Raw genomic sequence first — 15,272 nt, 5'->3', positions numbered from 1 at the left:
ATCTTCTGATGGTTACAAGAAATTTTGTGCCATACTGCACATTTCCTTTAAAGACCCTGTCTGTATTAGTTTAAAGTAATTTTAAATCATGTCTGATTGATACTTAAATAATAGTGCAAAGATTAAGAATCGACATTGGTGTCTTAAAGAAGTTCAGTGGAAGCTCCATTAAATGATTTACAAGAAGAATAAAAGGTCAAGAAGCTTGTTCTTAATGTACCCCTGTAGTCTGAAGGCCTATTACACTCTGAAATCTCAGGCAACTTAGAACAAAGCCAAACCAAACTGTACAGCACCTAATTGCACCTCAAGGCATTTTTTAAAAGGTTACAGCTGGAGCAGGACAGGAACTGAAAGATCTGATGAGATTCCTACTCTTCCCCATGCTCCATGGGGATCACAGGTGCTGGAGCTGAACTTTGAAAGTGGAGCTGTAAACAGTTGTGCTTCTTCTGCATTACACAACAACAACAGCAGGATAAAATATCCAGGGTGGGAAAGGGGTACAAATAAACTTTTTCACTGGTACTTTTCAAATTCTGAGCTAAGACTCATCAGTACATTGCTGTATTCTGATTGTTTCTAAAACAAGACAGGGAAGCTTATGTGAGGGAATACAAATTATTTGAAGCACACGCTGTGTTCTGACATGTTTTTAAACCTTGTGAGGTGATCAGTGACCACCAGGCACTTCCTGGGGCAGGATCATGAGTAATGCTATAAGGTAGGTGGCTTCTGTGAGGAATGGATCATTTAAAATTGTAGTTTGTGGTGTGCAGGGGACTGTATATATGTATGCAAGCCTGTGAGTCCATGATTGCCTACATGGGGAATTTGACCCCTTGGGAGCTTTACTTGCTCCAAGCATCATCGTCCCATGCAGCAGTAGATGCCAGAAGCAGCTATCCCTTCTTTAGCATTGCTAAGATATCACACACAGAGTGTTCAGCTGTAAATATGGCAGCACAGGTGCAGCCCCGTGGTCTGTGCAGGTGTTCCTTCAAGGGAAGGTGAAATCTGCAGAGGAGAGACAGTAGCAATGCCCCAGGGAAATGCACATGTGAGTTGTATTACTGGCCTGGCAAAGACTTGTTCACCTGACACCCTGAGTCCTTTACTGTGTAAGGGTTTGATGAAGCCAACACAAACGTGGGGGATTTTATCCGCAGGTTTTTGCTACACTATCAAAAACGGAGTAATGTAGAGCACCTCAGAGTTCTTAACGAGGTCCAAGGACTCTCTGAGCTCTTAACTGAGGAGGTGCAGGAAACAGTTACACCATCTCAGAAATTACAGTTTCCCCACACCACTTGGCATTTAAGATCAATAAACACAAATATCCAGTTCAAGGTTTCTTGTTGGTACTTTCAGCTCTGCTCAGGTTTGATATTGCCAGGCTGGCCCCAAAGGTTCCCTCTACAGCCCTCTCAAATTCTTTGCCAGACAAGATGAATAGCTGTGTGGACAACCTGCAGAGCTGTGGAAAGGTAATCAATGCCTGTCTCATTCTCCAAATGCTTTATGTGCTTTCACAGGCATTGTAAAAGTCAATATCCAAACAGGGGACCATTGAAACGCATTGTCGTGCCCTTCTGAGCAATTGTTTTGCTTTGCAGATGGCTTTTTCTTGCCCTGATCTTTATGGCAAAGCAAGCTGTGTACTGCTAGTCTCTGTCAAGATGACAAGATGCATCACATTTCTTATATGCCCCTGTGGCTACATGTAGAGAAAAGAGCCATTAAAAAGTAACCAAATCAAGGGGAAGATGTTGGTAAATGAAGAGACACAAGCCTCAGTAGTTTAGGTGAGAGGCCTGTATTTTAGTGGTGGGGAAATAGAAGAAAATTACTGACAATTAAATTCCTGTTACTTAACTTTAGTCCTCCAAAAACATCTGGTCTAAAGTATTTATTTGGAATGCAGCCTCAGGTAATGGGAGAGACACACCTCCTCAAAATGTGATCTGTGCCTTCATCAGAACATGTCTCAGTCCAGAGAGAATGTACCCATCCTTCCATATAGCTGCAGGCATCTTTAAACAGCTGCTAAACTTCTACCAGAACCTCAGTCACTATGGGAAGAACATGGACACACAGATTTAGTGCCATAATCTCCAAAGATGATGCAGTTTTAGCTTCGTTTCCAAAGATGGCTCAGGTAGCAAGCAGCATCATGGCATTGTAAATCAAGGAACTACGGCTACAATATGCCTGTTGCCTCTGAAAGTGGGATGCAAGCTCCTAAATTGCTTGATCCTTTGGGAAATCACAATTGCTTATGAAAGACTTTGCAATTAATGATCCTTACACTATACTGCAGCAGCTTCAAACACTATGTTAAATAATCTGATAATTTGAGAAGTTAACTGAAGGGTGAGGTTTTGTTTTAACATCAACAAGGAACATACATCCTCATCAAAACCATTTCATAGTTTTCAGGTAAATCTCTCAGTAGAGAATCAAGTTATTCATTATAATTTAATTTTGATGGAATAAAATGCCATTTGAAAAGGTGATGCTGAATGTTATGAAGCACTTTCTTCCCCTTGTGACATGTGGAATAGGATGGTACTCATCTCCTCCACTCCCCCTCATCAGGAGCTCTGTGCTCTACAGCACTGATTTTGAGCTGTGCAAATCTGCATGCAGGTCTATGGAGTCACACCCAGACTGAGGTTTGTGCAGCCCATTGCAGGATCTTTCTGTTTCTAAAGACATGGCAGGAATGTTTTAGAGAGAAACTCGAGCTTACATCCCTTATGAACAAGCCTAAAGAATCATATAGTTACATAAACCCTAGCAAGAAATGTTCAAGAGCATTTGATTGTCACAAGATGTTTTCAGGTTCACATCTCAAGGTTTGCCAAGGTGTTTGTGGTTTGTTTTAATTTAGTAGCACTGAACAGTGAGTGCTTTTAGCAGCTGCTTACAGTGAAAGAACATCTAAAGTGTTGTACAAGGTCTAGATGTTGCATATCTTTCAGCACTTGCAGAATTAAAATCCTGAAATTATTTCAGAAACTAAAATAAGATCTATAACCAGAGACTAAAAAGAATGGGAGAATGGAGGACTGGGGAGTGTAGAAGATAAAAAAACAAAGGGGAAAATATTCTGATTAGATGGGCTTGAATAGGGATTTAGTTGGAAATCATACATAATTTTGAATACAAATGGAAGTAGAAAAAGGCCAGGAGAAAAGAAGGAAACAGTAAGAACAACAATTGCACTATCACATTCTCTACCCACAGTGGGTTATATGGACAACAGAGAAAGGACCCAGGAAAACAGTGGAAGTGCTTGATTGTGTCAAAGCAGGTAATCATAGATCAGTGGAAATACTATATCCCAACATTAACCCTGCTCCTAGTTCTTGGGAGATTGAATTCTTCATAAGGGATTAGGAATAAGGCAAAAAGAGTTTGTATATGAAAGTGTGGAGAACATACACAGACTCTCCAAGGATACAGATGTGAGCAAACCTAGTGAGTAGACTTTCTTACAGATGCAGAGAAAAATAATCCTCCAAGTAGCAAAGATCAAAAATTTACAAGGAAAGACAGCACCAAGTATGTGCAAAATGCACAAACACAAACTAGGAAATTATAACTAAAGAAAGATTTTTGGGGGAAGAAAAAAAACCACTTCTACTCATTAATTCTCAATATATTGAGTCATTTACAATAGCTATGGCTGGGGAAGTCATTATGTCAAAGTATAGAGACAAGAAAAGCCAAGTGAAAATCTACCAAGAAAACAATCAGTGACTCACAGGAAGAACTTCAAAATAATTTTATGATAACTAAAAGTAAATGGTTGGTACGGCCAAGTTGGCATTAGGTACAAACACAAAGCAACAGCAGCCACACAAAAGCAAATGTACAATGTAGGCTACAGTATATGAGTGAGCACACAAAGCTTCACCAAATCAGCATCAAATTCAGTGATAGCGTGGTCACTGCAGTGCTAGCCACAGCACAACAAGGGAAAGGATGCAGACTGGATGATTAGACATCAAAACCACTCACAAATTTTGTCTTTCACCTAAAACAAATATCATGTGCCCATAGGTACCGAACCTGGATGAACTGCTCTGGCCACTGACAGATTTATCCATCCATCCAGAAGGGCAGGCTAAGAGGCACCATGTGGCACCATGGCACTGCTGTTGTCACATGAATTCTTTTGGAAATTCAGGCAAGCTGATGAAAGAAAACTGTTTATGAAGAGACTATTTCACTATATGTGAGAACCCAGCTTTTATGATAAAATAGTGTAACTTGGAAGAAGAAATTATACACTCCCTGCCTTACATGTCTCATTATTCTCCCCATACTTGAACCTAATCAGCACCTAAAACGTATTTAGAAAGATTAAACTTACTTTTCCTTTATTTTAACCTTTTAATTCATGCTCATAACTTATGTGGGAAAACACTTGACTGTTCCTATTATCCCAAAACCTACATTCGAGAGATGATAAAATAGTAAGAAGAGGCAAGCAGGGACAAAATCTGTGTGTTTTGTGGGTCTAAGTGAAAGTTCGTCTCCAAAAATGCCACATTAGCAATTTATTTTTCTCTATTTGATCCCCTTTGTGGCAGTGCTGGAACACTGACAGCTGACATGAATTTGGAGGCAGCTGAAGTGACCACTGCAGTGGGTCAGCTGAGCTGGCCCCAACAGTGGGTCAGTGCTAGTGTGGTAATTTATTTGGCTTAAATGGCTGTAATTTTAAAGTCATTGAGATTTGAACTATATCTGACTTAAGGCCCCAGTCTAGAATGTTCTTTTCAATGTCTCCCTCCCCACAAAAAACACAAAAATCAACCAAAAAACACTACATTCTCATTATCTAAAATATTGTATAAGGGAAGAGGAAGACAGAAGATGACTGATATACCAAAGGACTCAAGAAGAAAACTCAAGAAATAAAAAAAAAGGGCTATTACGGACACAGAGAAGCAGTAAGCTTTCTGAAGGAAGCTCATTAAGACACTTTCCATATGCTATATTTCCGTCTTCTCCTGCTTAAAATGTTGCAGGGTTTTTATTTCACTTATGAGATGGATTGAGCAGTTCTGGTTTGAGTCACACTCCTTTCTCTCTTCCCTTTTCACAAAACAATTTATTCACGGTTACCATGGAAATGATTTCATCTTTCCAATAGAAGGATTCCAGCCCTGCAGTCTTGGTTTTGTCAACATCCCTACTTTATTAATGCCACTGTTAAATGAGACTATTTACCTATATCAAGAAAAAGAAATCTTTCAAAGCATTTAACCAATTAGGGATGCTGGTACTCCATCATTTCATAACTTTGTGCTGCAAATAAAAGACAGAGAGATGTGACCTCCACTATTTATTCAGACTTCTCACAAGGCACTCACTCTTATAAGTCAGTTCTGTCCTTCCTGGAACAGGTAATGGACAGACACTGATGTAACACAAAGCTTCCCTTTTTTTCCCCCCTTTTTTTAATTTTTCCTTTTTTCCCCAACTTTATAGGGGTGTTTCTTCATACTTTCTGGACGGGCTTTTAGGAGAAAACAGAACTGGCATTCATCAGTTTGTATCTCTACCTTTATGCTGCTGTTACTGACAGACTTGCCAGGGGGAAGACATACTCTAATCCTTCTTTGAGCTTAATTGGGGTTTTCTGTTTCATAAGGCAGATGAAGGGGCACACAGAAAACTCTGAAACCAGCTGACAGAAAGCAGGAGCAGCACAGACACCCATAACATGTACACACAGACACAAATAATCGGGGCTGCGTAAAAGAGGCATCATTTCCTCACAATTTGCTATGCTTCACTTGTGACTCCTCTGCAAAACACAAGCTCCAGACACCATTCTTGTGGGGAAAAAAAAGAAAAAATAAATCAGTTTCTACTTTCATATTTATCAGCAGATTTTAAGAATCTATTTGAGAGTAAGTAAAGGGTAAGTAAAAAGTTCAAACTGATATTGTTGATTTCTTTGCAAGAATTGTCTACCCAACAGCAAAATAGGAGATTTCTCTTTAAAACACAATAAACTTTGAGCACCTTTATGAAAATGTTCTGCATTGTCTTTGTGCTTCAGGCAGAAGTCTCTTTGTGCTCTCCAGCATGAGGCAGTAGTGCACAGCAGTCAGATCAGCTGGGGTGCCATTACTCCATTTAAAACCACATTTCAACACCAACTCAGCACTTCCTTAAGTTTCCAGACAACCTTGTTCAACTTTCTGATGTGTTTTGTTCAAAGCTTAACTTCTGGATGAAGTACATCCATCTTCCATTAAAAAAGAAATATCCTCATTGCCCTTCCTTCTGAACACAGGTATAGTATGAGATGAAGTGGCTTCAAGTTGCATTGAGGAACATTTATATTGGATATTTGGAAAATTTTCTTCAGGGAAAGGGTTGTCAAGTGCTGGAACAGGCTGCCCAGGGAAGTGGAAGGGTTGCCATCCCTGGAGGTATTTGAAAGCCATGTAAGTGTGATGCTTGGGTACAGGGTTTGGTGGTGGACTCGGCAGTGTGGGGTTAATGGCTGGGCTCTATGATCTTAAAGGTCTTTTCCAACCTCAATGATCCTATGTTTCTAAAAATTTCTTTTAAGAGTAACCTCTTCAGAAAGGGATAAATTACCTCATTGATTGAATACTTAAAATTAGCAAGGCAGAGCTGAAGAGTGTGAATGAATGTGTCGTTTTAATACTTTGGGGCTCTTTGTGCTTGGCATGTCATAATATTACATTAAATTTTCAGATATCTTGTTGCCTTCCATGGCAGAAAATAGATAGTGAGAGAAGAGGGGAAGCATCAAAGATAAGAAATGTCTGGACAAAAAGACTATCTGTTCCAAGATACTGTACATTTCAATTATGTCATTCCCATTTTTTCAGGCTCAGTGTGAGATGACTGGTGGAACACAATGTGGGGGTGTGCTGAGCTCTGGCTTGGCTGTCTCTGCCAGTGGCAATGATGAGGATATAATAAATGGAGCTGGTAGCTCCAGTGGTAATAATGGTGACCCTGATGCTTCCTGTTGTTGCTTAAAATTTTGCAGACTGTTAATAGTTTGGACAGAAGTTTTCCATGCTGTCTTTTTGCTTCAAAATGACCTCCTTCTTTAAAATTTCACCTGACATAGTCTGGCCATTTCTGATGGAGAAGCTTCCTGTTTGCTGCCTAATGCACAACAAAAAAACAAAACTGGGAAGAGTGGATAATGGACCAGGTGAGTGTGTTGCCATGCAGTGACACCTGCACAAATGGACAAATGGACTGAGAGAAATCTTGTGAAGTTCAGCAAAAGGAAATGCTAAGTCCTGCATCAGGGGAGAAGTAACCCCAGGCTCCTGGACAGGCTGAGGAATGACTGGCAGGGAAGCAGCTCTGAAAGAAGGACCTGGGGTCGGGGTGGACAAGGAGCTGACCTTGAGCTGGTGAGTCCCTGTGGCAAAGACAGCCACCATCAGCCTGCACTGCGTTAAAAAGTGCATTGCCAGCAGGTGGGAAGAGCTGGCTCTTCTCTCAGTGTTCAACATTGAGGAGAGACATCTGGAGTGCCTGGTCTGGTCCTGGCACTGAAGAGAGACTGGACATGGACCTGAGAAGAGACATGGTCTTACTGAAGTGAGGCCAAAGAAAGGCCACTAAGATGATTAAGGAAGTATCTTGCATACAAAAATAGGCTCAGAAAGCTGAGACTATTCAGGTGGAAAAAGAGAAGGCTCATGGACCTTATCCATGTGAATACATACCTGGTTGGAGGTAATGAAGAAGAGGGAGTCAAGCTGTTCTAACTAGTGCCCACTGACAGGAGAAGAAACTGATGGGCACAAAACTGAAACAGGAAGCTCTCTCTGAACACATGAAAGCATTTATTTAGTGTGAAAGATGTTGTGGAGGCTCAATTCATGATCATATTCTGAATGCAAATGAATATGGCTTTGGACAAATTTCTCCAGCTGATTCTGCCTGAGGTTGGGGTTTGAACAAGATATTGTGAATGAAGAAACCTTACCAATGCTTAACAGATCATTTCTAGCTTTGGAGCTAGAGGAGGAATTTAAAAAGTCTTTATGGGAAGACCCTTCTGCTGTCATTTATTTTCCTGTTTCCACCACAACATTTCTAAATTCACATTTTCACGTTATTAAATTTATGAGGCGTCAATAGAGCATGACTGAAATTTGATCAGGGTGCAGGCACCTCCTGTAAGGAGCACAGGCCATCTCTGAGCCTTGGGTCCTCTATAAAATTCACCCTGTCCTTCCCTTTGCTGCCTGGAGCATTATGGCACAAAGCTCAAACAGAGAGAACCTCTCTTCTCTCAGCTTGCAAGGCTCTAATTGCTGGTGCCACAGGGGGGAAGAAGACTGAGAAGCCTAACTTGACTACAGCAAAATGATGCATCCCTCACAGGGAAAAGATTGCCAAAGCAAGAGAATGAAATGGAAAAAAATCCAGTGCAGAGGAATTAGAGTAAAAAGGCCTAGGAGTGTTTGAGGAGCATGGAACAGACTGTAGCCAATTGCAGTTGTAGAGCAAAACCAAAGGGCAAGGTCACACAAAACCTGACTTGCTACATTTCTGGTGCATAATATAAGTTAGCAAATAATTTCTGTATTTTGAAGTTAATGCATATGAATTTTATCATTTAGTTTTGAAGTTAGTGCATATCTTCTCCCATCCCCCATGTTTACATGTGAATTCTCCTCACCAGATGAACCCTCTTAAGATGCTTTTAAAAAAACCAATCCTTATATACAAAGTGCTATAGGATCTTTTGAGATAAAATTCTCTAGTGTCCCATTCACATCCTCTTCCTTACTTGGTGGAAGTAACTAGTCTTTATATAATATTCATCCCTGACTACAGAATGTAAGACTTTTTTTTTGACTAAAGAAATAATGATGAAAGAAGGCTAGGTTTGGGTTTTCTGCTTTGATGCACAGTAAACATGCAATTTTGCTACCGGTAGCAACAATCATCATGGAAAATGATTAGGCTTTTAAATGACTGGGCTTTTTGAAAAAATAAACAGGAAGATGTGGGCTGTTTTTGCAGTTATAGTGACTGCATTAGAAGAAAAGAGGCAGCATGAGTGATACTCCTACACCAATTTCCATGTGGACTCTACCAAATCAGAGGAATTCCTCTAAATTTATGAAATTTACAAAATTTCAATTGAGTATAAAATTTCACTCTTACTAATTTTGAGGGCTAGAGTTGGATTTTATCAAACTAACTGATAACTCATGAAATTTTGAAAGATTGTTTACAATGTTCAGCAATATTTTTATTTACTCTAATTCATCTCATCTGGGTTTGTTTGCCTAATAGTTTTGCATGTCTTTACATTCATTACGGTCCATTAAGGTAAACCTTTTAACAAATACTCAGTTTCAGCCACTTTCACCACTTTCCACTTGAACCTTATTCTTTTTCAAATGTCAAACTCTTCAAAGGTCTTGTCATGAAAGGTCACATTTCTATGATAATCATATCCAACAATTCAGCTCTGGTCTGGAATGATAACTTATACAGAAGTCCTATTCATTTCAAGAGGAATCTCAGAGAGAACTTTAAGTGGGTTTTTTGGGTTGTTTTTTGTTTGTTTGTTTGTTTCTTTGTTTGTTTATTATTAATATCACAGTTTTCCCATCAGTTTTCAGTACTATGCCTCTCACAAAAGCTAGTGTGTCTACTGGCCAATTTTTGCCTTTGATGGCTTCCTGTGAAAAAATGGCCCAGAAGATGCAAAGGCGTTTCCTTGTGCTTTGGTGGGGCACACTGCTCTCTCACTGTGTGGAGCAGATCATCACACCAGTGCTCACCCATGACCCATGTTAATGAAAGGGGTTCATCAAGGCTGAAAAGACTGGCTGAGGTGCTTAGGAAGGGACATACCCAACCACGTAATCTTGGACTGCTCTGCATTAACTTTCATAAATGCTGTGACAACACATCACGTACTTCATTTTGTTATTTGTTATTTTTGCTGCTGTACTGCCTGGTTCCTCGGGTGTGATTATACCCTGCAAATACACAGTAAAAAAATTCCTTGCCTAACAAGCCTTCTAAGTTTAGACAAAAAAGAAATCCTGATCAGCAACAGGTTACAGAAAACAGACACATGGACAGTAGAACACAATTGGTTAAACAACTCAAAAAATGTTGTGGAAGTAATATGCTTGCAATTTTTTTATAGCCATGTAGCAAATATGAGCTGGTGCATTCACCTGGGGATGACATGGCCATTTAGGGAAGCTGCTAATGATAGCTGTCAAGTAATCAAGGCAGTTTTTAAAGTCCAGGTGAAACTGGAGTAAGAATGTTGATTGACTTAGCTGATATTTCACAAATAAACCTGTGAGGAAATATATGAAACAAAATGGCACTTGATATCACTTATTGCCTTATGCTATTCTCAGCTTTACTTTTTCACATGTATTTTCAAGCCTCAGTAGTGGTCCTTTTATTCTTTTATTCTTGCACTCTCGTCATGGCCCTGTATCTTTAAACTTCAACAGTGTTTTCAGGGTGAGTTCTCATGGGTCTCATGGGAAACAACTACCATTTTGCCCCTCTTTATCCTCACTCCTTACCTCTTGTTTTGTAGGCCTTGAATCATATTGGAGAAAACTAAACAATTGAATAAAAAAATAAAGATCAACAATTTAAATTATTAAACAATATTATCCAATAGTTTATGTGCACAGTAGCTAATATGCAAAATTTGCACCCCCTTAGTATACATGCCTCAGAGCTAATAGCAGCAGAAGTGGAAAAAATGGGGCGAACTAGGAGTGGCTCAGAATGAAAAGTGTGTTATGTTGGGGAAAAAAAACATGAGAAAAATCACCAGGTATCTTGTTATCTTCACCCTTACCACCTGCTGCACTGGAGAGCCCCTGCCCCCCAAGAAGCAGTGACCTGGGACTCTGCTCTTCCTGGGTGGTCACAGGAAAGAAGCTTCCCTCTTCCCTTCTCTCTTTCTCTCCCTCTATTTTACTTGAGTTTGAAATATCCTCTGCACTTTGATGTATAGGCTGATTATCTGACTGAAGTACCTCTAACACACACTCTGTTATCATAGCCTCTATATTTGAATCAACAAAATCAATTTCTGTCTTTTCTATCTGATTACTGGTGATCCTTTAAAATCCTCCCCTTTCAATGACTTGTTGAAAATAGCCTTATTTTTGCTTTTGGAAAATGCTGCCAATGTCTGCATGGCATCAAAGTATGACAGTTGCAATTTATTTATCAGCGCATTAGGTTTTAACCACAGCATGCCCTCTCATCACTCAAGAAAAAATTACAGGCTAGAGTCTTATAGCTCTATCATTTCTATGAATAATATGTATAACTGAATTTAGTCCATCACTTGCTATTATTCTGTCACAGGAATGTCAAAACAGAGGAGCTGTAAAGCAAACAAAAGAAGAAAAATGGTAGTCATAAGGTGAACAGTTCCAGGAGAGAAAGACAATCACAGGTGGAACATTCATTGGAAACTGGTTTTTAACCAGGTACTAGGAAAGTAATATGCCTTGTCAGGACCTGATACAGAAAGAATATTGAAAAGCTAATGGACTTCTCCTGGAAGGCAGGTGAGTGAATAAGGCTATCGGCCTGTTTGGGAAGAACAGACTGATGGAGAACAGGCTGCAAAGGATGACCCAGGCAATTGGATTGGTCCCCACCTTCAGTTTAAGAAGTTTTCAGCATAAAACACAGGCACATAGAACTTATTTAAAACTCTTTCACACCTTTGACTGAGCAAAGGAGAATTGTTTGAAGAAACTGTCTTGAATCATTCCACATGACTGAAAACCAAAACAACCCATTCATCTTTCTTAGCAGTCCAGTTACAGGATTCTGTCTTCAGACAAGTAAAGGAAGTGAAGCCCACCACGACGAGGATGCTCATGAAATGTGAGATGCAGCTCACACTCTGAAATGTGTGAGCAACAAGGTAGGCATGCTTTTATTGCAGCAACTCAGGAGATTTCATGGAAGTACTACAGTTATTGAGCTAACTTTATTGCCATGCTACTTCATAACCTGCAGTCCCTTCATTCTCATCAAACCCACATGGGGTAGGGCTATAGGTTCATTTATCCTGTATTATAGGCTAAATGAGACTTAAGCTCCCAGGGAAATAATCAGGAAGAGTTGCACAACTAGGACAAGCTGATAGGTAAGAAGCCAATGGAAAAAACTTGTCTTTTAATGAGGTTTGCATGGTCTCCAGAGCTTGCGTCAGGCTGAGAAGGAAAAGTATATTTTCAGTATTTTTTTTCCTTGAGGAAAAAATCATGGAATATTACAATAACTGAGGCTTGAACAGAGATTATTTCAACCAAGAAATTTTCAAAAGCCTCAAGGATGGAAAATCCATCTTTAGACTCTAAAGGCCTTTATCAGTGTATCTCTCTCTGCTTCATTATTTCATAACAAAGGTAGTAAGAATCTCTTTCTTCAAGTTCTTAATAAATCAGTATTAGCCAATGAGTGTTGTACACTATCAAAACCCCTTTTTGTTTTGAAAATACTGAATTTAAGGAAACAGTAATAATGATGTTACACAAACTAAAACATATGTACATTCATAAGAACATGGGTCAATATTTCTATTTACCAAAGTATTCCTGGAGCCTTTATAGGCAGAAAGAGGTTTCAGTTTTCAAAAGTAAAAGACAAAGAACAAGCTGAACTGTTGGAAAAAACTTGGTGACTATAGAGTTCAACACAAACTTTTCTGCATAAAGTTTTTTGAAATGTAAAATTCTAAATAAATAGTGATGTTAAAATAAATTGAACTGTGAAACTGAGATATTGCTTTGTAGCTCAAGTCAATCTCTCTCACTGTCTTAATTTATTTATTTTTATTTTTATTGCTAATGTTACAGCTATTAATAATAATAAAAACTTAAGAAAATACTTTTTCCATTTGAAAAATTGTGAACTGTCAGAAGGATTTTAAAATCTTGGGATTCATCCTTTTGAATCTCAATTCAGAGAATAGCATCAATCCAGAATTTTCCTGCATATAATCTTCATTTTTGGATGTTTGGGGTTAGTCTTTGAAGCAAGCAATAAAATAAAATAAAAGATCTCAAACTTTTAAGGCAAGTAGATTTTATCAGGGAAAAAAAAGAAATGGTAAATAATATTTGGCTTTCCTCTAACGACCCTTTATTTTTTTAGTTTGAATTTTTGAGAACTATGCAATTATTTTGAGTCTGCTGTATTTTATGATGTGCTGTCACATTGAAATTATATGAAGGTCATTGCTTGTGATTGATGCTATCATTGTCCTTCTTTGGGTTATTACATTTTTTGTGAGCAGGAAATCCTGATGCTGTCAAGTCAAGTGACTGCAGAATTTCTAGAGACTTATACTGCCATCCTCCTTAGGCAGAAAGTAAATAGCTCTTTCACTGTTTCACAATCTGATCAACATGCCTACATTGAATGTACTCCTTTTGTACCAAGACAGTGCCTTCTCTCTTGCCATTTTCATAAATTCTGCAAATTTGTATTAAAGCCACCTATAAGCATTGTGAAATTATTAATATGGCAAAAAGTGGCCATTGTTGGCCACTCTTCATAATGAAGGACAGAGTTTAGATTAATTCTGATGATTGTGATCTATTTCCAGTCCAGCATAGAAACTGTTAGAATCCCTTTCTGCTGTTTTAAATGGACACACTTTAAAATGGATATTTCAATGAAGTCACTTGCTTTCTGGCTAATTTGAACCTCTTTATTTTGTAAAGCTGTAATATATATTTCCAAAAGCTTTATTAGAGACAAGATGTACATCCTTTCTTTAATTATTTGACATTGAATAAGAACATTTCTTTTCCTCTCCTTTAATGGCCCTAGAGGAAGAGTTTTGTGTTTCAAGGACTTTTATGAGAATCAAGTGGTCAATTTTCAAGTTTTAATTCTTTTCCATTGTTCCTTATTGACGAGAATTCTGACAGCCTGTAGTTGAAAATCCACTGCTCTGAGTTAGGTGCCTCAGCTCCTGAGCACTGTATAGGATAAATTAGCTGTAAGGATCTGGAATAAAGAGCTGCCAAAGATGAATGAATGTTACAGTCAGATTTTTTCCATTATACAAGTCTGAGTGGTTGAAATTTAGATGTAGAATGAAAGGAAATCTCTGTGATTATTGAATATCAGTTGGTTTTCAATGTAAAAGTAAGTGAGAGCAAGGAAAAGCCCTACCAGAACTATAACTCTCTGAAAGAGAGAATAACATGAGAATGATAAAAGAGCATTTCATCCTGAATCACAGACGATCACTTCCAGAACACAAAGAAAAGTCAGAAATAAGATGGCTTTTTTTCCCCCCTACCAAGGTATGACTTATTAACTCTGTATTTTTAGGAGCAGGTGTCTGTGAATCCTTTTAACTGATGCTGAAAACTCCAGAGCTCCACCTAAAGAAAAATGTATGAGAGGAACACATTTTAATAGACTTCAAAAGGAAATTGAAAACACAGAAAATTTGTAAAAAAGACTGTACAGTTTAATTAGTTGTTTTGGAGAATAATTTGAGCTATTAGACTTAAAATGAAAACAAACTAGTTCAATATGAGACCAAAAATCCAAAGGAAATATAGAGGACCTCAACAAAACAAGTAATATTGACTTAATGATTTTACAAACGTTACAGTTAGGTACCCTTCCAAAATAGTTCATAACTTTTCTATGACTTAGCTCCTGAAAAGGACTTGTTCAGCAATGCCTCAATGCACTGGTAGGAAAACAGCAGAAACACACTGCCAGGGATGAAGGAGTAAGCCTACATAAGTATCTTGGAGATGGGTGGGAAAAAATTGTGCTGCAATGGACAAAGACTACATCTCCCCTGGCAAGCAGCACAGACCAACATGGACCTGATGAGGGAAACACTTCTTATTTACGTGTTATGTGTTTCAGGAGGGTCTCCAACGTATTTCCCTGGGGTGCACATGCATTACCAGCTGTAGTGGAGTAGGTGCACACCTGGAGTTTGTCTTCCATTCTGATTTAGCCAGATGGAATCCAGTTTCTGCCTTCCATGAATGCTCTGTGATGTGAAATATAAGATGGGAAGTATAAGACAGGGTTATTGTGAAATGCCTAGTCCTGATCTGAACTAAAATACTTATGTAGATACATCCAGAGTCCATCTGCACACAAGTAGATAAGAGATTGCCACTGTCTGGGCAGGACTCTGCTCCAAGGTGTGCACTATATTCTTGCCTCTTTGAGTATGT

This window comes from Melospiza georgiana, chromosome 1 (genome assembly GCF_028018845.1).
Source record: "Melospiza georgiana isolate bMelGeo1 chromosome 1, bMelGeo1.pri, whole genome shotgun sequence".
Lineage (NCBI taxonomy): Eukaryota > Metazoa > Chordata > Aves > Passeriformes > Passerellidae > Melospiza > Melospiza georgiana.
This window is presented reverse-complemented; position numbering follows the sequence as displayed.